Source organism: Phycodurus eques, chromosome 6, assembly GCF_024500275.1.
Source record: "Phycodurus eques isolate BA_2022a chromosome 6, UOR_Pequ_1.1, whole genome shotgun sequence".
Classification (NCBI taxonomy): Eukaryota; Metazoa; Chordata; class Actinopteri; order Syngnathiformes; family Syngnathidae; genus Phycodurus; species Phycodurus eques.
Window position 1 is genome coordinate 10,043,686 of NC_084530.1, and position 21,827 is coordinate 10,065,512.

A 21,827-nucleotide genomic window follows, 5' to 3' on the forward strand; every position below is an offset into this window, starting at 1 on the left:
CTTGAGCAAGGCATTGTCCCGATTGTCCCAGCTCAAGTGGTGCAGCAGTGTTTGCGCGTCTCTTTCGCTCTGACATCCCTCTTTGAATGCACGCATGGGTGTAATCTTGTTCTCCATCTGATGTGCAACACAAAATATACAGCGGGGCATAAGTTGAATTTCCTCGAGTAATTATAATAAGAATGATGTATTAAATGAACTATAACTGCCAAAATAATTTAGATACTTCTTATTTGATGCAGTGCAATTCTAAACTACTGCAAACTACCACCACAACACTAAACATAAATTAATATCGCTCTGACATTTTCAATCAACATCTTTTTGATGCAGCTCTCATATTGTATCACGTTTGCATGTTGTGGCTGCAGAATCTACTGAAAAATGTATATTTAATTTCTTGTTCTTGCATTAATTTCATTACTTCAATTACATTAATTGAAGCAATGCAATAAAACATTATAACACGTGAACATTTAAAAGGGGATCTACTGTTATGTACTGTAAATATATCTCTTTACTTAATAAAACATTTTGATATTGCGAAATGACAGTCTCGTATATGTGCTTTTGTGAAAGGAATGTTAATATAATATACTATAATCATACAGAAATAAATGTATGGTTTTGGTACTCTTGCATTTAACAATCGCATTGATGATACCAATATGACCAATTAGAAATGTAATGCTCCAACTGATGAACATTTTCTGTAAAGAAGCCTGTACACTCAAGTTAGAAAAAAATAACTAAATAAAGCACAAGCATTGCATTGTTACACGAATATGTTAGCCAAGACGAAGGATTAGAAAATGTATACCTTATTATTGTTGAATTCAAACACAATATGAGATGGTGATGATATGATTTATCACCATGAACCTCAGCAAAGACATGCTATAGGGAGAAAGTGGTCTGGCTGCAGCTCGATAAATGGAACATGATCTCGCCACTGAGACCAACAATGGAGCCCAGATTTCATCAACAACTCACACACCACAAAAACTATGAAAGCACGATGTCGGCCACTATTCACGCACAAATGTTTGTCGGATCTTAATATACATTATAGAGGACCTGTACCAACATTCATATTTCATGGGTTGATGTTCATATTGCAATGATTTCACAGCTTTTTTTTTTAATCCAACCAACTTTTAACATTTTGTAAAGCAACAGGAGAAAAGCTTGTCCCTTATCCCAAAGCGACAAGAAGACGCCCGCAACGCAAACGCACTTTCAGATGGACCGTATAATCCCGTCAGCTATTTTCTTTTATCCCCACTAAAGAGGCATGTGTGTAAGTGGTGTCTTCAGTCAGCGCTGCGGACTCCTGTGTCGACCTCAGGCATCCTTTTGTTTGCCACTGCAAGGTTGATGTAGTGACCTTTGCCAGCCGTCGTGAGATCATTGTTTCGCGCCTCTAAGTGCCTCCACAATTCAGCGCTGATAATGTCTTCCAGATTCTCCTGCCCTTGTCACACACATACGGCAGCACGTCGGCACGCATTTCATCGCGACGCGTGCACAACACTTACGCAACTGTAAACGCTTGATTCTCAGATGTGGGACCCGAAGCCCTTGTATTGTTGACAAGTGTGTGTTGAACCACAACACACACGTACATTCACACACACACACACACACACACACACACTCACCGCTGGTATTACCATCTCACACCAATAAGTCCCCCTCCCTCTTCCTCCTCCTCACATCCCTGCGAACACCCCACACCCTGCCACTATGGTTACTTGAGCTGTCAACAGATGGGTGAGCCCACACTGTGACTATTGATTTAGTCCGAGTTGGGAAAACAAACCAGGTGTCTCCTCTTCCTCTCTTCTCCACCCCCTCCCCCCAAATACCCACCACCAATTGGCATTATACAATAAGATTTATCTTCTTAATTCCTACCACATTTTGGAACAAACTGGATAAATAATATTTAATTTTAAAAAAATGATATCATAAATGAAATTGTAGTAGATACTTACATTACCTTGGGTAATAACAACAATATTATACATATATATATATCCACTGTGCCTATATAAAACCGGGGGTTCAAATCCCGGCCCGGCCTGTGTGGAGTTTGCATGTTCTCCCATTGCCTGCGTGGGTTTTCTCCAGTTTCCTCTTACATCCCAAAAATATGCATGGTAGGTTAATTGAAGACTCTAAATTGCCCATAGGTGTGAATGTGAGTGCGAATGGTTGTTTGTTTGTATGTGCCCTGCGATTGGCTGGCGAGCAGTTCAGGGTGTACCCCGCCTTGCGCCCGCAGGTAGCGGGGATAGGCTCCAGCACACCCATGACCCTAGGGAGGATAAACGGTACGGAAGATTAATGAATATATATATATATATATATATATATATATATATATATATATATATATAAACAGCAGCATTGAAAATTTGGATTTTGTTTGTTTCAAGCACACAATCTGTTTGCAAGCACACGACAGACATGGAAAGCAGACAAATAAAAACAATGCATCTCCAGGGTTCCCCAGTTGGGATTGAATAATGAAAAATAGGCATTTAACAGATATTTAAAAAAAAAAAAAAAAAGAAAGCTTTAATGACTATTCAAAACTGTCCCCTTTCTTGTATCACAATAAATATTTTTTCATTTGTTTATTATTAAAAGATACAGTTACACACAAAGATTGTGTTTGTCGTAGAACTTGGCCATTATGATGTGTGATGTCTGACAGCTGTGTGGCTTGCAAAAATAACGACGAATTTGACGGCGCTCTACTGGATGGCTATGAGGGAAAACCTACACTGACTGGAAGGGGTAGGGCTGTTTTATGCTTGAGGATTTGGAAAGGCAATGTTTTTGGGCCAAGTCCTCAATAATCCCCTCTTCGGCCCTTACCACTGGGGCGGAACACTGGATCTTTTTTATGTGAGGCCGCAGGCAACATGGAAGCAGTTTATGGTGTTCCCAAAATAACTATTTTACGAGGGCGTGACGTGGTCCAAATATTGGAACCGTCAGCATGCAGGTGCTCCTCTACTTTCCTTGACTGCCAACATCTAGAATTTCGAACATGGCAAATACTGTACTTACTTTAAAAGCACTAAACCAAACTTTGACAATGCCAGAATCTACCGGTTAGAGGTTTGTGGGAAAGAAATTGGGAAAAAAATTCAAGCCTTCAGTTTTTTTATTCCGTGCTACTGGATTTTGTTGAAAATAACCAAATGAGCCTCTTAACTCTTTTAAACTATTTACCACAGTTGTATTGTATAAATGTATGGGAGGCTGCACAGTTCCACGGCCAACATTGGCCACTACTTGAGGATTCTGAATCAGGATTATTCACCCATAGGTTTAGAATAAGTACAGTAAATTGGTAATTTGGTGGTTCTGTTGATAGATTCTGATGGGCACAAGAACAAACAAAAGACATATGAATCATCTTTCATCCATTTGGAAATCAAACATTTCAGATAGCTTGGAAATGCTTTTGGTGTTGGACCATTACATTATGGGGGCTATTTACAGGGAGATATTGTATTGTTTCTGCAATATAGACAATTGCATTCAGATCGCAACAGCTAATCATAACAACTGCATGTGGGGGGGAAGTGGTTGAGTTTTTTAATTAAATAAATTAACCCCTTGTGGGTAATTGCTCACACAATCACACACAAACACACACACACACAGAGTCTATGAGCCACCGGGCTGCTGGCTGCTCACATTGGCATTCTCAAGACAAAAACTTCAAACACACACCTGACTAAAGGTTTTCTTTACTTTTCTATTACTCACTTTTCTTTTAGCCTCCTTTTCCATTGAAGCCACCTCTCCGCCATCTGCTCTTCTATTCAGCGAGCTCTGCAGCCCCAAGGCCTGGCATCCGAGGTCAGGCAATGTGTGCATCTGCGTGTCGGCAGATAATGTCCCGACCGGACACCCCTCTCCTTACACACAAACACTCGCTCACACTTCAAACACAATTCAAGGAGATCTAACACCGCGACCAGGCCGTCGGTATCTTTCAAGCTGCCCTGTCGGTGGGTGTCTGGAATTTATTTGTTTGTGGGTGTTATATGTAATCGTTGTTCTCAGCATTAATCCATATAAACGGTAAAATTGTTCATGACAGTTTAGCTCCTTTATGTGAATTTTACCTTTGGATCTAGTTGAGAAGAATCAGGAGGTCTCAAATAGCACAAACCTCTTGCAGAATTGACACTGGATTAGAACATAAGAGCTTAATAACTAACACATTACAAAGTTATCTGATGCACTCTGAAAGACATTTTACCATGTTAAATTCCTTTTTCGACTTTAAATTTAAAGTCTCAGCAAATGTGCAATCTGGATGACATTTTATCCAGATTATGACCTTATACACATTTTAGCTCATCAGATAAAATTGTAAAAACACATATGTTTGTTTGTTTTACTAGTTGTAAACAATATGGATTTTTTTTTTTTTGTCTTTGAAAGGGGAAGTTGGCAGGTGTATTATTTAAAGAAACCACCTCACCCAAGGAAGAACAATCTATCAGAGACAGATGACTAGCACATAAACACAAGCAGAGCAAAGGACCCTTAGGCAGCTGAGAGGATTCAGAAGCAACACAATCAGCAATGTTTGTTGTTGTTTTTTGTATGCTCCAAAATAAAACCTCAAACTGATGAAATTTTGTTTTATAGTAACACTATTACGAATAAGACATGCTACCAATATACAGTAGCAGCCGTGGCTAACATTTTGTTTACAGAGCTAATACTTGCTTAGCCTTGCTAGTGCTGCTTTTTGTTGTTGTTGTTGTTTTGTTTGTTTTTAAGATGGACAGTGTAATCTGTGACTATCACAACTATACATTTTCATAATGCCATGCCATTATGTATGGCCATGTTTGATAATTGCGCTCGTCCACATCGGTGAGAGCCGTGGCTTTGGTTAGATCCGTGGTGGGGATTAGCGAAGTAAGGGTATATTAAAATCTTGGTAGCAGTTTTAAAACTGCAAACATTCTCTTTAAGTTGCCCTACGATTCATTGGAGACCAGTCCAGAGTGGAACAGCCCAAGATCAGATTGGCTAGGCTCCAGGAAACCCGTAACCTTAATGAGGACAAGTGGTACAGCAAGTGAATCGATGAATGTCTTTTAAGCACTTTTATTCTCACCAATTCCAAAGAAAAGATCCTGGGATGAATTTCTACACATACCTGTACTGTATTCTGTGCTGTGTAAGAGTTAGTGGTTGCAGACAAACAAATAGTTGAATGAACAAACCTACTTGGTGATTGGGGGTGAGTGGTTGCTAAGCTTTAAAAATAGGTACATACTGTAGTTTTTATTTGTTTTGCCTGCAGTGCTCATTTCATTTCTTTTTCCTCCATCACAACAATAAAGATCAGTAAAGATAAACCTGTGTCACAGAGCTACAGGCCAGTTGGAAGTGTACGATGTGTCCCATCTCCTTCAGTGTGAACATTTATGACTGCCCTCCATCTGGTAAGCATCTCGCACAGTCGCAAAGATTCCCGTTAACTCTGTGCAGAGACAGGGAAGAGGTGAAGCCGACAGACAAAGAGGAGGCGGCCTCGTCATGCCATCAGTCATGTTTTCACAGATGGCTCGTAAATCGGCAATACTAAAAAAAAGCCCGCACAGAAAGCCACCCTGGGGTCAATCGGGTCATTTCATTGCCACTTGCCCCCTACAACCAAAAGACCAGGCTCGCCACAATCCAACAGCGCCGTGGTGAGCCAAACCACCATTTCTTCTAGCTCTCCCTCCCGAATGACAGTCCCTGCTTGCATTCTAGGTTCCACTCACAACACACCCATAGTTGCCCAAATTGATTCCGGTGCAAACGATAGTTTCATTCACGAAGGTAAAATACCTCAGCTCCAACTCCCTCTCCAACCACTTCCGTCCCCCAAAGAAGTCACAGCCCTAAATGGCTGAGTCATCTCCCCCGTCACCCACCAAACAGTGCCGTTCACCTTGCTGATTTCCGGAAATCGTCGCGAGAACATCTCTCTTTTTGTTATCCCTTTCTCATTAGTCCTTGTAATTCCCTGGCTCAAGAAGCATAACCCCGCCATAGACTGGACCCACCTATCTATCACCGGGTGGAGCCCTCACTGCCACTCACATTGTCTGCTCGCTGCTATACCGCCCTCTGGTGAACCACCACCATCTGCCACGCCGGTTGACCTCTCCCGTGTCCCCGAAGAATATCATGATCTCTCTCCTGTGTTCAGTAAAGACCTGACCATTTCTCTACTACCCCCCCACCAGCATTACAGCTGCGCGATTAATCTCCTGCCGGGAACCCCTCTTCCCTCCAGCCTTCTTTTCAATCTCGCCCGCCCGGATAAAAAGGCGATGGAGGACTACATCCGTGATTCCCTGGCTTTTGGACTCATTCGCCCTTCCTCGTCTACACTTGGGGCAGGGTTTTTCTTTGTCGAAAACAAAGACACCACTCTCCGCCCATGCATAGACTACTGTGGACACAATGACATCACCATTAAGAACAAATCACCACTACCCCTCATCGACCAGTTATTTGAACCCCTCTGCGTTGACCAAATAGTCAACAAATTGGAACTACAAAATGCCTACCACCTCATCCGTATCCGAGAGGGGGATGAATGGAAGACTGCTTTCAATACCCCTCTCGAACACTTTGAATATTTAGTTATGCCATTCAGATTAACCAACGGAGTCTTCCAAGCATTCATCAACGACGTCCTCCATGATATGTTAAACCGGTTAGTTTTTGTTTAACTTGACAACAGCCTCATTTTCTCCCGCTCCGCTGAAGAGCACCCCACTCATGTACGCCAAGTCCTCCAGCGCCTCCTCGAAAACCATCTCTACGTCAAACCCAAAAAATGTGAAAACCTCTCCTCCGTACACTTTCTAGGCTATATCATTGCCAATGGACAATTGCAACCAGACCCTGCCAAGATCCAAGCAATCATTGACCAGCCCATTCCACCACCAGGAAAGAACTCCAACGTTTCCTCTGATTCGCCAACTTCTACCGCCGCTTCAACCGCAATTACAGCAAGGTCGCAATTCCCCTCACATCCACCAGTTCCCTCTTTCAGTGGACCCCAGCAGCAGACCAAGCTTTCATCCGACTCAAAACCCTGTTCACCAGTGCTCCCATCCTAGGTCACCGCAACCCCTCCCTCCAATTCGTGGTGGAGGTTGATGCCTTGGACACTGGGGCAGGGGCCGTCCTCTCGCAGCGGGAACCCACATTCCAGAAACTTCATCCCAGTGCCCTGTCGCCTGTCACCGAGAGAAATTAAGACGTTGGCAACCCAGAGCTGTTAGCCATCGTATGGGCATTGGAAGAGTGGAGGCACTGGCTGGAGGGGCCTGAAGTACCGTTTATCATCTGGACTGATCCCAAGAACCTTTTCTACCGCCATTCCGCCAATCGCCTTAACCCCCGACAAGCTCGCTGGGCCCTCTTCCAAAGCCGATTCAATTTCAGCCTGTCCTTCTGACCTGGATCCCCCAACAGCAAACCTGACACTCTCTCCTGCATATACTCACCACCCTCCAGCCCTGTAGAACCCGAGACTATCCTCCCTTCCTCCTACTTCATCGGTGCTGCCTCTTGGAAAACTTAACAAATAGTCAAACGCGCTCAAAGGACTCACCCTGACCCCAAGACTGGACCTCTGAACCATCTATTTGTACCTGATTTTGCACGCTCTGACGTCCTTCTGTGATCTCATAACTCCAAGCTCACGTGTCATCCCGGCATCACCCGCACTATTCAATTCATTCAGCAACATTTCTGGTGGCCCAGCCTGGCCAAAGACACCTGGGAATTTGTCCAAGCCTGCTCCGTCTGCCTCCCGCTGGTCTGCTGCACCCTTTACCCATCCCAAGCCGGCCTGCCTCCTTCTGAAGGTAACAGTATCATTTGTACTGGTGTCGCTCGGTTTTCTAAATATGTCCATTACATACCCCTTTCCAAACTACCCTCAGCATTTGAAACTGCTAACTGCTAACTGCTTGTTCATCATGTCTTCAAACTCCCCGGTATCCCCATCGACATCGTTTTGGACCGAGTTCCCCAGTTCTCCTCCCTGGTTTGGAAAGAATTCTGCAAAGTTGTGGTCGCAGCAGCCAGCTTGTCTTCAGGGTACCATCCACAGACAAACAGCTAGACGGAGCGGGCGAATCAATCTCTAGAATCAGCCCTTTGTTGCATTGCCGCATGCAACCCCGCCATCTGGAGCTCATTCCTGCCATGAATTGAATATGCCCACAACTCCCTCACCAGCTCAGCCACCGGTATGTCGCCATTTATAGCCTGCTACAGTTTCCAACCTCCATTATTTAAGGAATAGGAGCATGTAGTGGTGGTTCCCACGGTGAGGGATCATCTGAGAAGGGTGGAGTCCGTGTGGAAGGACATCAGGGCGGCCTTGGTCTGATCTGCACAGAGGAATAAACAACTCGCGGACCTTCGTCGTTCCCCTGCACCTGAGTACAAGGTGGGTCAGACCGTTTGGCTTTCCTTCCGTGACCTCCCGCTCCAAACTGAATCCCGCAAACTCACGTCACGCTTTATCGGTCTGTTTCCCATCACTAAAATAGTCAATCCCACATCCGTGCAACTTCAACTCCCGCAGTCTCTACAAATTCATCCAACCTACCACGTTTCATTGCTCAAGCCTGTCTCCACCTGCTCCCTAAGCCCTCTGGCCGTAACCCCCCCCCCCCCCCCCGTGTTATCGACAACCATCTGGCCTTCACGGTTTCGCGCATCCTCGATGTGAGGCCCAGGGGGAGGGGTTACCAGTATCTGAAGGACTGGGAAGGGTATGGTCCGAAAGAGTGTTCTTGGATTTCCTGTAAGCTTATCCTTGACGACTCCCTGCTGTCTGACTTTTATGCGGCCCACCCGGGGAAGCCTGGCAGGACACCGGCAGTCGTCCGTTGAGAGGGGGGGTACTGTCACGAGCTGCCCTCTCTGCTACTGTTGGAGCTTTGCGTCCTCTCTCTCTCTTTCTCCCCTCCCCTCTCCTCTCTCTTTCCAGCAGCTTCCTCGGCCGCGCACCTGTCACCAATCAGCCCTTGTTACCTGCACCTGCTTTTAAGCCTGCCTAAGCCCGGAAATCCTCACCAGAATATTGCAGCTTCTTCAAGTGGTACAACGGCTCCCCACTCTCCTTGTAAGCTACGTATTACTCTGTATATACTCCTTTCTGACCTCCGTGTCTCTCATTGTCTTCAGTGTCCTCTGTGTTCCTCGCCAAGTGAATTCCTGCACCCACGCCTCCAAGGCAGCCACCTGTCCTCGTCACCGTCTGCCTCAACAAACCGCAAATGGACCTCAAGGACCACCTACATTTCCCTTTGTTTCAATAAATTGTTCATCACATGCGCTCAGCCTCCGCCTGCTCTTGGATCCCGTCTCCATCAGTTCGTGACATTGAACTTACTCCTGACGGGAGAGACGGGCTTCCTGCATGTGCTGCGTCAACAAGCTGACAAAACAATCGAAAGTACTCTAGTAGTCCAGAAGTCCAGATGGAGGACCAGGCTCTCCGAGGAGAGGGATCTGTAAATAAAAAATAAAAAAGGAAAGGGAAAACAAAATCTAAGCACAGTTTAGCAAACAGAAAATCACTCCAGAGGGAGGAAAACCAAAGGCTGTGTTAGCCAAATACCCAACTAAGCTATGTAAATTACAAACAAAAAAAAATTCACTCGCTTCAAGTTTCAAAGGTATACTTGTAAAAATGGCTGTGACAAGGATCATGGGCTGAAGGCAGGCTTGGGTGAATCAACCAAACGGACAAAGACACTGGCACCAGACAAGGCAGACACAGACTATTTAAGCACATGAGGATAATGGGGGGCGGCACGGTGGACGACTGGTTAGAGCGTCAGCCTCACAGTTCTGAGGACCCGGGTTCAATCCCCGTCCCCGCCTGTGGGGAGTTTGCATGTTCTCCCCGTGCCTGCGTGGGTTTTCTCCGGGCACTCCGGTTTCCTCCCACATCCCAAAAAACATGCATAAATTGGAGACTCTAAATTGCCCGTAGGTGTGCATGTGAGTGCGAATGGTTGTCTGTTTGTATGTGCCCTGCGATTGGCTGGCAACCAGTTCAGGGTGTACCCCGCCTCCTGCCCGATGACAGCTGGGATAGGCTCCAGCATGCCCGCGACCCCAGTGAGGATAAGCGGCTCAGAAAATGGATGGATGGATGGATAATGGGGCACAGGTGGTGACAATCAGGAATCAGTACTGACACATGAGGAAGGGCAAGTGCTCTGAAACGTGAGGACAGTTAGTCTTTCAAAATCAAATGTGAAATGACCAGACAAAAAAAACCCAGTCAGGACAAACTTCACCACAATGTGACATCCAAAGTCTCGAGTTGTGTTTGACCTGAGACTGGAAGTTCCATCCAAGCATACAAACACACTGGTTTTAATAGATATGATTGTGGAACAATGCACTGACAGGATTTACATAAAATTTAAATGTAATTCAAATCTAGCAAACATTATAACTGGATATACATGAGGGTAACTAAACAATAATAAATATTGACTAGTGGACACCCTATCATACTATACTGTACAAATAATATCAACTTGTTGTCTGCTGACAGGAATAAAAGGACGTGCAAACACATAATATGAAAATAATAAACATGGCAGCACGGTGGGTGACTGGTTAGCACATCTGCCTCACAGTTCAAATCCCGGCCACACCTGTGTGGAGTTTACGTGTTCTCCCTGTGCCTGAATGGGTTTTCACCGGGTACTCGGGTTTCCTCCCACATCCCAAAAACATGCAGGGTATGTTAATTAAAGACTCTAAATTGCCCGTAGGTGTGATTGTGAGTGTCAATACTTTTTCCCTGTGTCATTTCACATTATTACACATAACTTAATTTCTGAGTTTATTTGTTCTACTTTCTTTGTATGTATGGATTACTTGGGTTGTTCCCAACATCTGATGAATTTTTTATGTCAATAGCAGCTTTGGAAATATATTTAGTGAGTAAAATGGTGATGTGTTAAATACTTATTTCAGCCGCTGTATAATATAATAAATATCTCGTTATGCTAGAAGAGGGGAAAAAAAGTGCAGAGGAGAAAAACAGTGAAAGGAATGGAAACGTGGAAGGAGGGAGCACAGTGAAGCAGCTTGCTAAGAAATGGAAAGCTGAATGTTCAAAATATCTTTCAGTTGTCTGTTTAACATGCTTGCAAAAGTGGTTCACACGGTAGTTATGTTGAATATCGAATCATTTTCATTATCATAACTGTTGGCGCCTAGTGTTTTTATAAATGTATGAAATCAATTCAGCTTGCCGAGGCAGTAAAATTGCATTTGGAGACAAAACACAACACGTCATAGGATGACGAATACCAAGTATAAGCTTTCATTAAAATCCAGTGAGTCAGCTCACATTTGGAAGTGGTTCTGTCTACAGTGGCAATTCAACATTTCCTGACCTACACACTGAGCTACGCCTTCTACTTGTCTGCTGTTCTGCTGTACATTCTCATTTGTCATCTACATCATGTGACTGTTCTAAAGAGATAATAAGAGCTGCTAAGGTGCAATCCACATGTTTAGAACTGACAGATGGTTTCAAGTACTGGAGCATATGTGTTGCCATCAAAATTTTCCATCCATCAGTCTGTCTGTTCTTATTAGGTTCAGAGCTGATTTGGACCCAATCCCGCTGACTTTGGGCGAGAGGCAGGGTGCACCCTGTGCCTGTTGCCAGCCAATCACAGGCCAAAAGTAGACAAGCAACCAATCACAATCGCAGTCACACCTGTGGAGGCAAGTTAGTCTTCAATGAACCTACAGTAACATGTATCTTTTTGGAATGCAGACCGTAGAAAACCCACGCACGGACAGGGAGACCATGCAAACTCTACAGGAGGCCTGGAGCCAAGATTCAAACATGAGACCTCTCGACTGTGAGGCAGACTTGTTAACCACGAAAGTACTGTGCCAGCCATCCAAAATGCATTATGCCTCCTTCTTTTTATATATCTTCACAAGTGGATGTACAGAGTATAAAGATCAATTTTATGTCGTATGAGTCCACTTGTACAATCGGAACAGATGTTGATAAGAAGTGTGAACAGGAGCAGAACATCCTACTATTAGGCTGAACCATATTAGAGTCAGTATTGTGTTGTGGACCAAAAACAAGCTATCCCCAAACTGCAGGATTTTTTTTTGTCTGTTGAAACACTCACACTCTAGCACCTATTGTTGCTTTAGGAGAGGTCATAGCAGGATAGCACCTGCAAAGCTGAGAGCAGTGAGCAAAACCTCTGTGTGTCAGGGTCGTGACCTCATCTCCATACCAGCCGGTTTTCGTCACGACTCCAAAAAAGCCAGCAGTGCATGTGAGCACCGTTTGTGTGTTGTGTTTAAAGAAAGAAAACCTATGTGTTGAGTGCACGAAAGCCAACACATTAGCAGCTGATGAGGCAGACGTCCATCCCTTTAAGGCCTCAAAGTCCATTCTGACGGGCTTTTGCAGGTTTTGCACACTTGAATTCCCCCCAAGTCGAACAAACTGAACCAAAGTGTGAGAGCCAATGCAGCTTTAATTTGCCAGAGCTGAAAAGCTCAGCAGATGGAGATGTTCTTTAAAAGGCTGCCATGTCAACCTGATGTTTTCAATTGACCTTCTTTTTTTTTCTCCCTTGGCTTCCTTCACATTGGCTTTTGGCAGAGAAATTCAACTTGTCAATTTGAAAGTGGCCCCTCAATCGTTTGCCGTCATGGGACTGTCAAAGAGGGAGGGGCAAACACCATCTGTGGTTCTCTTGTATCTTTCCACCGAGAATCTCCAAGGTGAATTAAACTGTCTCATGCAAATGAACTCTTCACGTGAAGGCTGTGACAGACATCCTGCCACTGTTTGTATAAGGGATCGTTGTTGTTTTTTGGTTGTTGTTTTTTTCACGATACCATATTGCAATCAATCTTCATAGACTTAACGAGGTCGCTCAGATGGCATTGGTTCAGTCAGTGAGTACTTGGCTTCAAGGATTTGGCTTGGGAACCAGAAGGTTGCAGATTCAAGATTCCAAAAATAAAAAGTAACAATGGAAAAAAAAAAATTTCATCGGAAGACCCAAAATTAGCCCAACATCCACTACAGACTTTGCAAGAATATGAAAACTGGGATTGGTTGCTGGACAGATGACTGTTTGGTTCCTAAGTGGCATTGAGCAAGACATCAAAACTACTCTTGACTGCAACAGAGTTTGCACATTGTACAGTATATTCACATAAAGCGTAAAATATGTAATTGTTTTGCAATTGAAAGATTATTCTGAATACCTCATAATCAATATTTGCCTAGACAAATAGATGTTTACGTAACAAAATAAAGGACGTTTACACAAAGGAAACCTGTCAAATCGCCAACGTACGGGACCTTTAACTTATTACATTGTTGCAAATGTTAAAGTGTGCGTTAAAACATCGCCTGTCGTTTATTTCGTATGGCGAAAAACTATTTCCTAATCTGAACAAAATCTGAGGTAAACCAGCATCCCGTAACAGATTGTGTTTGAACTCAGAGGTGCCACTGAATTTCTTTCAGTGGCAATGTTGACTTTGGGGCAAGCAGGACATTGCCCTACCAGATCCAGCAGATGGTACCGTGGTTGTAAAATCGTGTTACTTTTCCCATGCTTGCGCTTCAGTTGATACAAGTGTATATGAATTCACTTTTGTGTAAGCCCTTATTAATTTTATTTTATTTTTTTAATGGGAGTAATTTGACTTTGAAAGTGTTCTTGCCTGATTTTCCCCGTGCTTCCTTGGCAGTGTGAGGCTGCAGAGCTCTCTATCCGTCAAGAAAACAGCAGAGTGAGCGCACTAATGATTATGCCCCACAAATTCTGTTCAGTTGTCCAGCAAATCTTTTTGTCCTCTCAGTTGTTAAGATTGGCCACCTATAATTTTCCACTAATGGAGTTGTATTATGAATCACCTTGAATATTTGTTCTCAAGAAACACTGTATCTAAATATAAAGTAAAGGAAATAAAACAAGGAAAACTAGACATGCCTTTGTCAGATTAATACAGATGAATCACCAATAGTAAAAATGTATTAAGAAGAGCATTCACACCTCAATCTACCATATGATGTGCCATTCCTTCAGGTTTTAACATCATCATTCCGGCAAGCTTCACAGATTAAGTTGTGCTTTTGAAGTGCACCCAAGCTGGTAATGTGATTACTTTTGACATTTGCGGAGAGCACTACAGTGAGAAAATGGGCTTGAACTGCATTGTTACAGCTTATTATCTAGCGGCATCAAGATCTTTCTCTCTCTCTCAACATGTATCAATCTTTCCCAGACTGAAAAACATTTCAAGATACTGCGCCACATTGCCGCAAAGCAGTTGCTGTCTGTCATAGTTATAACTGATGTATGATCAGAAAAGAGCACATGCTGAACAAAAATGGCTTGTCATGTTCACTGTAGAGACAGAACAGCGTGTTTGCACAGGACATAGGACACCTACTACCTAAAGCAATTTGATCGAATCTTAAAAAAGAAAAAGAAAAAGAAAAAAATCAAGTTGGCGCTTACTTAGCCCGAGAAAACCTCTACTATTTTTTGTAAGATATTTATCAAAATTAATAATTTTTTGCTTCATTTATCTCTTTACATTTTGTGTATTTACTAATTAGTTATTAGTTACCTCTATGTGTTTCAAATAGTTTAGTTATCTTATTTACCTTAAAGTCCATGTAAAGTGAAATAATAGATGGATTTATAAATAAATTATACATGTTTGAGGATAATTGCTGGAAACGTGAATTGTGGGGATATATTGTTAAACTGTTTTTCACCATTGCAAACTACAACCATGATAATAAACATTTTTGAGTGAAGACCTCCCTGACACTTCTAATTAAAAATAAAACACGACTATTTTTTAAGGAAAATTGATTGACATACTGCACAGGTGTCAAACTCATGGCCCGGGGGCCAGATCTCACCCGCCACATCATTTTACGTGGCCCGCGAAAGCAAATCATGTGCATCAACTTCCATGATTCTTGTTCAAATCTGTACCAAAATTCTAATGATCATAAATATGTAATAAATAATAACGTTGAGCTTTTGCTAGCATTTTTTGTTGTTGTTACCAAACACTTTAACCAGTGACTTGAACAATAGTTTAAAAAACTATTAACCTTGACCTCTAATTTCAAAACTAGTAATCCATGAATTTGTTGTGTATTTGTAATAATATGATTAGGCGATGACACATTTATATGGGTTCAGAGTCACAGAGTCACCCTCTGAGTAAAACTGAAACTCCAATGTGGCCCACCCCAAAAATGCATTTGAATCCCCGGATTGGATCCTATTTGATTGTTCAGGTTTACCTAATGTGGCAGGTGTGTCTTTTGTATGTTCTCATATCATTCAGTTTCAGGAACAGTCATGACCACTCAAAGAATTTCACTGAGGCTTTTAACCATGCGTGAGGTCACTTAGCCTTCATGGTGCATCTCATCCAATTAGAGAATGAGTTTTGATGACCCATCCATTCATATGGCCTCCGGTGAGAAAAGAACCGTGAGCAGACCCCATCTCACACGCTTGAATGTGCCACCAAGAAGAGGACCAGTGCTCTGAACGGCCCTCTCCTTTATCAGCAATCCTAAACGTATACAGTAAACACATGTCCTGCCCAATACAGATCCTGAAACCATGACAACAGGGTCAAATGCAAACCGAGCTCTTGACAAATATATGAAAAACGAGCTGGAATCAATGTGCTTTTCAAGATGGGTACAAGGAGAGAAGAAGAGGAGGAGGGAGGCCATTTTTGCTTTTGTTAGGAAAAGCATCCATTGAGTCGCATTTGGTGGGATGCCAGACTCTCTCCTCCACGGGGGGGCACCAGCTAAACTGGATTAGTCAATGAGAAGCCTTTCAGCAGAAGCCACAAGCTAGGAGAGCCTACAACTTCAAACACATTCAGGATGTGACCAAATTCTTATTCAGATGGAAATGTCTTCATCATTCCCTCTGGTGCCTTTCATAGCTTTTTAACTGTATGTGCAGTACAAAAACTACATTTTCTTACCCTTTGCCCTTTAAGTGCTTGTATAGTAGTACAAAGAATCAACTGTATCATGGTCATTCTTACAGTAAGTAGCTTTCCACTACTGTAGACAACATTGCGTGGCCGAGCGGTGAGAAAAATGGGTTGCGATTACAGATAGAGCACAGACACCGCGAGCAAACAGAAACAAGGATTTCTCATGGCGGTGGCCCGCTCTGGCCGGGCCATTCAAGAACAGTCACGGAGTTGTTCTGAAGCCATTCCTTGGTTATTTTAGCTGTGTGCTGAGGGTCATTGTCTTGTTGGAAAGTGAACCTTCGGCCCAGTTTGAGGTCCTGAGCACTCTGGAGAAGGTTTACGTCTAGGATATCCCTGTATTTGGCTGCGTTCATTTTTCCTTCGATTGCAACCAGTCTCCCTGTCCCTGCAGCTGACAACCCCACTAACAGCATGATGCTGCCACCACCATGCTTCACCCTCCCTTCAAGCTCCTTTGCATACCCAATCATGGCACCCACCTGTTCCCAATTAGCCTGTTCACTTGTGGGATGTTCCAAACAGGTGTTTGATGAGCATTCCTCACCTTTCTCAGTCTTTTTTGCCACCTGTCCCATTTTTTGGGGAACGTGTTGCAGCCACAAAATTCTAAAGTAATGATTATTTGCTGGAAACGATGAAGCTTATCAGTTTGAACATGAAATATCTTGTCTTTGTAGTGTATTCCATGAAATTGAACATGATTTGCAAATCGTTTTATTCTGTTTTTATTTATGTTTAGCACAACGTCCCAACTTCATTGGAATCGGGGTTGTATTTCTCCCCATAGTGGATACCCAAAAATGATAGTTGACCAACAGAGACTGAGCATAGCTTTTAATCAACACTTGGCCTTTATATGATCAAAAAACTGATATGTACAAGGAGAGAATACTCAGGAGAATGTCCACATTGATTGTGCGTTTATATGACACATTATGTTCGCCCTATACAGAGCTGAGTGGGATTGTGAACTACTGTTTATCTAGGCCCAGAGGAAGAAGAAAAAAAACACAACTCAGCACCAGACTCAAACACAATAAACTGGAGACTGCAGAGCAATCTCCTTACAGAGATCACAACTTTACTGCTGGGATCTGCTGTTGTGCAAGATTACTGAAAAGATTAGTATGTGTTTATTTGGGTTCATTTTTACATGCAAGGGAATTAATATTGTGTTTGTGTTAGTCCTCTTAAAGTGCTATATCATACATGCTGATGAAAGATGGCTGTGATGAATTTCAGCAGTATGTGTATCGTATGATCTTTAGCTGAATGGACAGAATTTTTCATCAGTATGTATGTTTTGTTAGTGGACTTTCGTTGATTCTACAAGATGTTAACTCTAAGGATTAATTTATTATGCACAAATACTTCAATCTTGGCAGGAAACTGCATAATGCTCCAAGAAAAAGGAAAAATAAATAGTGTTTTTCTACTACCTCAGAAGTTTCGATGTAACCACGAGTCCTGATGTGATCAGATATACCTTGTAGCCTTTAAATGAGCAATGGGCCATATTTGGCAAGTGTGTAGGAGTTAATATATTAAAACCAGCCAATCAGTTAAGACCACACACCGTGAAATTGAAAAATCCACAAAAAGTCTGCTAATGTATAGTAATTGTTCACGGTCAAGCCTTTACCTGACTTTTTACATTTTATTTATGTAGGATAGAGTAGTAAGTGTTGTACAGGTGACGCAGAACACTCACCCGGCCCCAATACTCGTCTGCTCTCGATCATGTCCTTCATCAAGCCAGCCATTTGTGCGAGCTTGTCAATCAGGACAGGTCCAGAACAAAGACCAGGCACCCCAATTGCCTGTAACCCTACACAGGTACATGAAACAGCGACCTCTGACCCCACGTGCAATACAAGCGGCTGTGTTGTCCCACAGGTCGGTGGAAAAGGTGCCAAACACATTCCCAGCCAATGTGCTTGCCGCTGTGGTATGTTAGTGCTGGAGAGGCTAAAAGAAATGTGGCATTTGTTTTTAAGTGTCGGTAAATACAAGTCTCAGAGTTGCGATGATAAGATCGACAATGGAGAGAATGAAGAGAGTTTGGCATTTATCTGATCTTGGTCTCCCATTCAGCGGGGTCCACAAATACTGATATTTGGCCGAATTTGAGGCCTCATCGTCTGATGTCTCTCCTGACCTATATTTCTATCCTGTTGTGCTGGGTACTCAGATTTCCTCCCACATTCCAAAAACATGCGTGGTAGGTTAATTGAAGTGTCTAAATTGCTCGTTGGTGTGAATGTGAGTGTGAATGGTTGTTTGTCTATATGTGCCCTGCGATTGGCTGGCAGGCAGTTCAGGGTGTACCCCGCCTCTCCCCCACAGTCAGCTGGGTTCGGCTCCAGCACGCCCGCGACCCTTGTGAGAATAAGTGGTTTGTCAAATGAATGAATGAATGATATATTAAGAGTCGAAGTTGCATAAAAAAAACAAAAAACTGGACAAAGCCACAACTTCTCAGCAGAGGTAATATACGACTATTGTATTGCGATGGAGGCCCGCAGACTTAATGGCTAAATATTGTGCTGTTTCTCAATTTGTTTTCTTGGGCAATAAAACACTAAAAACGTGTTGTTTGTGTCATGAGAGGAAGTTAATTTCAGCCAGCTCAATTACAGTTTGTCTCCTGGCAGCTCGGGTTGAGCTCTCTCCCCTTGGTGGCGGTTTTAGTGCACACCTCTTTGGCTAACTGTAAACACCCTCTCAGGTTTATGACTAAAACAACAGGACCTGCCGCTACTCCTTCGCCACCACACTGCAGCAGCGCAGGCCCGTAAAGGGGTTCGGTGTATGAATCGATGACCATTCTTAAGCGCTTGTATGGTTTTATTGGCCAAGGTGATGCTGGTGGGGGTAAAGGGAGGTGTGGGGTTGCAAAAGGGGCGTCATGTTCTGGCATGAAGACTGGTTTCAGTTTCAGGGAGCATGACACAAATGCGTTATAATGTGCATGTAGCACATAGAGACACACGCACTTGTGTAGTGTTGCTACGGGTTTTATTTGCTTATAGTTTTACTTCATTCGAATCAATATATGTAATTAAAAACTACATTTAAAAAGTCTGATTGCTGTCATTTTGATTTGCAAAAAAAACCCGTCAATTCAACAGAAAATGAACCATTATCCCCATACAATGATGAACCCTTTAAGCTTTTTATTTGGCTTTTTCTGGATGTTTTTTTTTTCCCAATGTTTTCACCAAAAGACGAACCAACCTTAACAAAGGTTGACAGTAAGCAGACTACACCGAGAAAGCAGTAGACTACATATGCATTGTCACTTGTTACCAAATTTGAGTGTTTTATTTTATTGTTTTTGTTTTATAGGGGTCAAATTCGTTTTACAATTGTATGACAATTAACAATAACTATCTGCAACACCAATCCCCTTGCCGTACATAATTCCCATTTGTCGTTAAGAGTCTAATTCTTTTTAATAGTGTGTTGTTGTTAAGCCAATCAATTAATATCAACAATGTAAAAATAGATTAATTTAAACTTTGCCTGCACAGTTAAAGGTTTTATGATGGTGATCTTCAAGGTTCCACTGTAAATGATAAATAAAAAAGTAGGCCATTGTTTATTCATGCAATCGGTCTCGGTAGTCTCATACAAAGAACCCTTGAGCACTAGAATGAAGTCTAATGGTTTCGAGTTTTCATTTGTTCTTCATCCAACGAGCGCACGAGTTAACCCTTTGGTCATTATTATTCTCTTAAATAAGCCGGAGCTGCAGTATTTGCATTCCAAGTACAATACAGTAAATGCATACCTTCCATTGAGAGAAAGCGAGAGAAAGTGAAAGTGCAAGAGAGCAAGAAAGAGAGAGAGAGAATTGTCACACTCAGCTGATATGCAGAATACATCAATGTTAGTCCAACAGCAGGGAGGTCACCCAAACGTGTGTGTGTGTGGCAGATGGGAAGGAGAGTCAAAGATGCTTGGGGAAATTCACATAAATCAAGTTAAGATTGGATAAAGTGTTTTTTGTTGTTTTTTTTTTAAAGGTGGCACGTGTGCGTTAACATAAGCCTCAATGAGATGCCCAGTTATAGAGGCTGTGCACACAACCCCATTATATCAGTTATTTTCACTTCCACTCACGAAAATATATTGATCTAATTTTTTCATACCACAAAAACCTGGCCTTTGAACAGGAGTGTGCAAACTTTTTATAACCACTAAATATATATATATATATATATATATATATATATATATATACTATAAACACCACTCACACAAAAAAAATTCAGTAAAATACATTTCTTGGTTCAATTAAAATTGGTGTTTTAACAGTCGTCTTCATCATGCTGTTTACATTTTGACATCATGAGACGCTAACAATCGGGTCTTTGCACGTAACACTCTGATGTCATGTCCGTTGCGGATGATCCAGTTCACCTTTTTCTGGTGTAGCTGATATGACTGCCACGTAGTTATAGTCTTGAGTAAACAGCTGAATATGAATCTGTTTTTTGTTTTTTGTTTTTTTCAAAATCAATTAAATTAGCAATGTTGAACGCATTCACGATTACATGTATTGCTTTGTCCCAGAGGCCTGTATTCCTGGACACCGTCGTGCATGAAAACACCAACAAAAAGGAGAAATAGACTCTATAAAGAAAGAGATCCAGAAACTAAAATATATTTCTTCATTTGGATGACAAAGATTTGTCGAATCCGATGAAGACTTTCAATTCTACAAAAGATAATTTGGTAAAAAAAAAAAAAAAAAGCTACCCATAACGTTAAGCAGGAAATGTTCATACTAATTAATTAATACATTACCACACGCATATTGCATCACTAAACGGGATTGTTGATTAGCATATTGATAACCTACATCTAACATAACCGCAATGTTAGGAAGACTATTGACCTTACCTTCCTTTCCGGGTATGTAGGATGAGGCATATATCTTAATGCTCTTCTCTAAATTGCTGGAAGGGGATTTACAAAGATGGGGTGTTTGGGCAAGTCCTGCAAACACCCCATCTAGAATAACGCAATTTTTCTAAACTGCAAAAGACCAAGCCAAATTTCAGGAATTGAAATTATAATGGTATTCAAACAGTGCTCTTCACATTTTGACATCACGAGACCAACATGACATGTAAGAAATGATCAGCAGGACCATTGCAAGGCTTAAAACAGGATGTTCTCAGAGGGAAGTGGCCACAGAGCTTAGAGTGTCATCAGCAGGTTGCAACTGACATACAGAGACACTGGAAGGGTCACAGAAAGGCACGAAATGGGTGTGCCTGGAAATGTAATGGTCCATTAATGGCTCAAAATACCTGTTGTGCATTTTGCCATTCAGCTTCTTCTTAGAAATTGTGCAAAAAGTACTGCAACATTGAACAATTGGATACGTACATTCAAAAGTTTACAGGTCAAATTCAGATCACCTGTAAAGGTTGGAGTGCATTTTAGGCTCATTCGGGAATTTCACCAGAAAGCTGAATAGCCTCCGTTTTTGGGTGAGTATATGAAACCAGGCGAATTTGACAATGAAAGGGAAAAAGGAGCGAAAGAATTTCTACCAGACTTTCTCCTTGACTCCCTGCCAACTCCTTTACAAGTGAGGAAGTCTCTCCTGACTCACCACTGCTCCTTCTTCCTCCTCCTCCTCTTCGCTGCCTTGGTCTCAC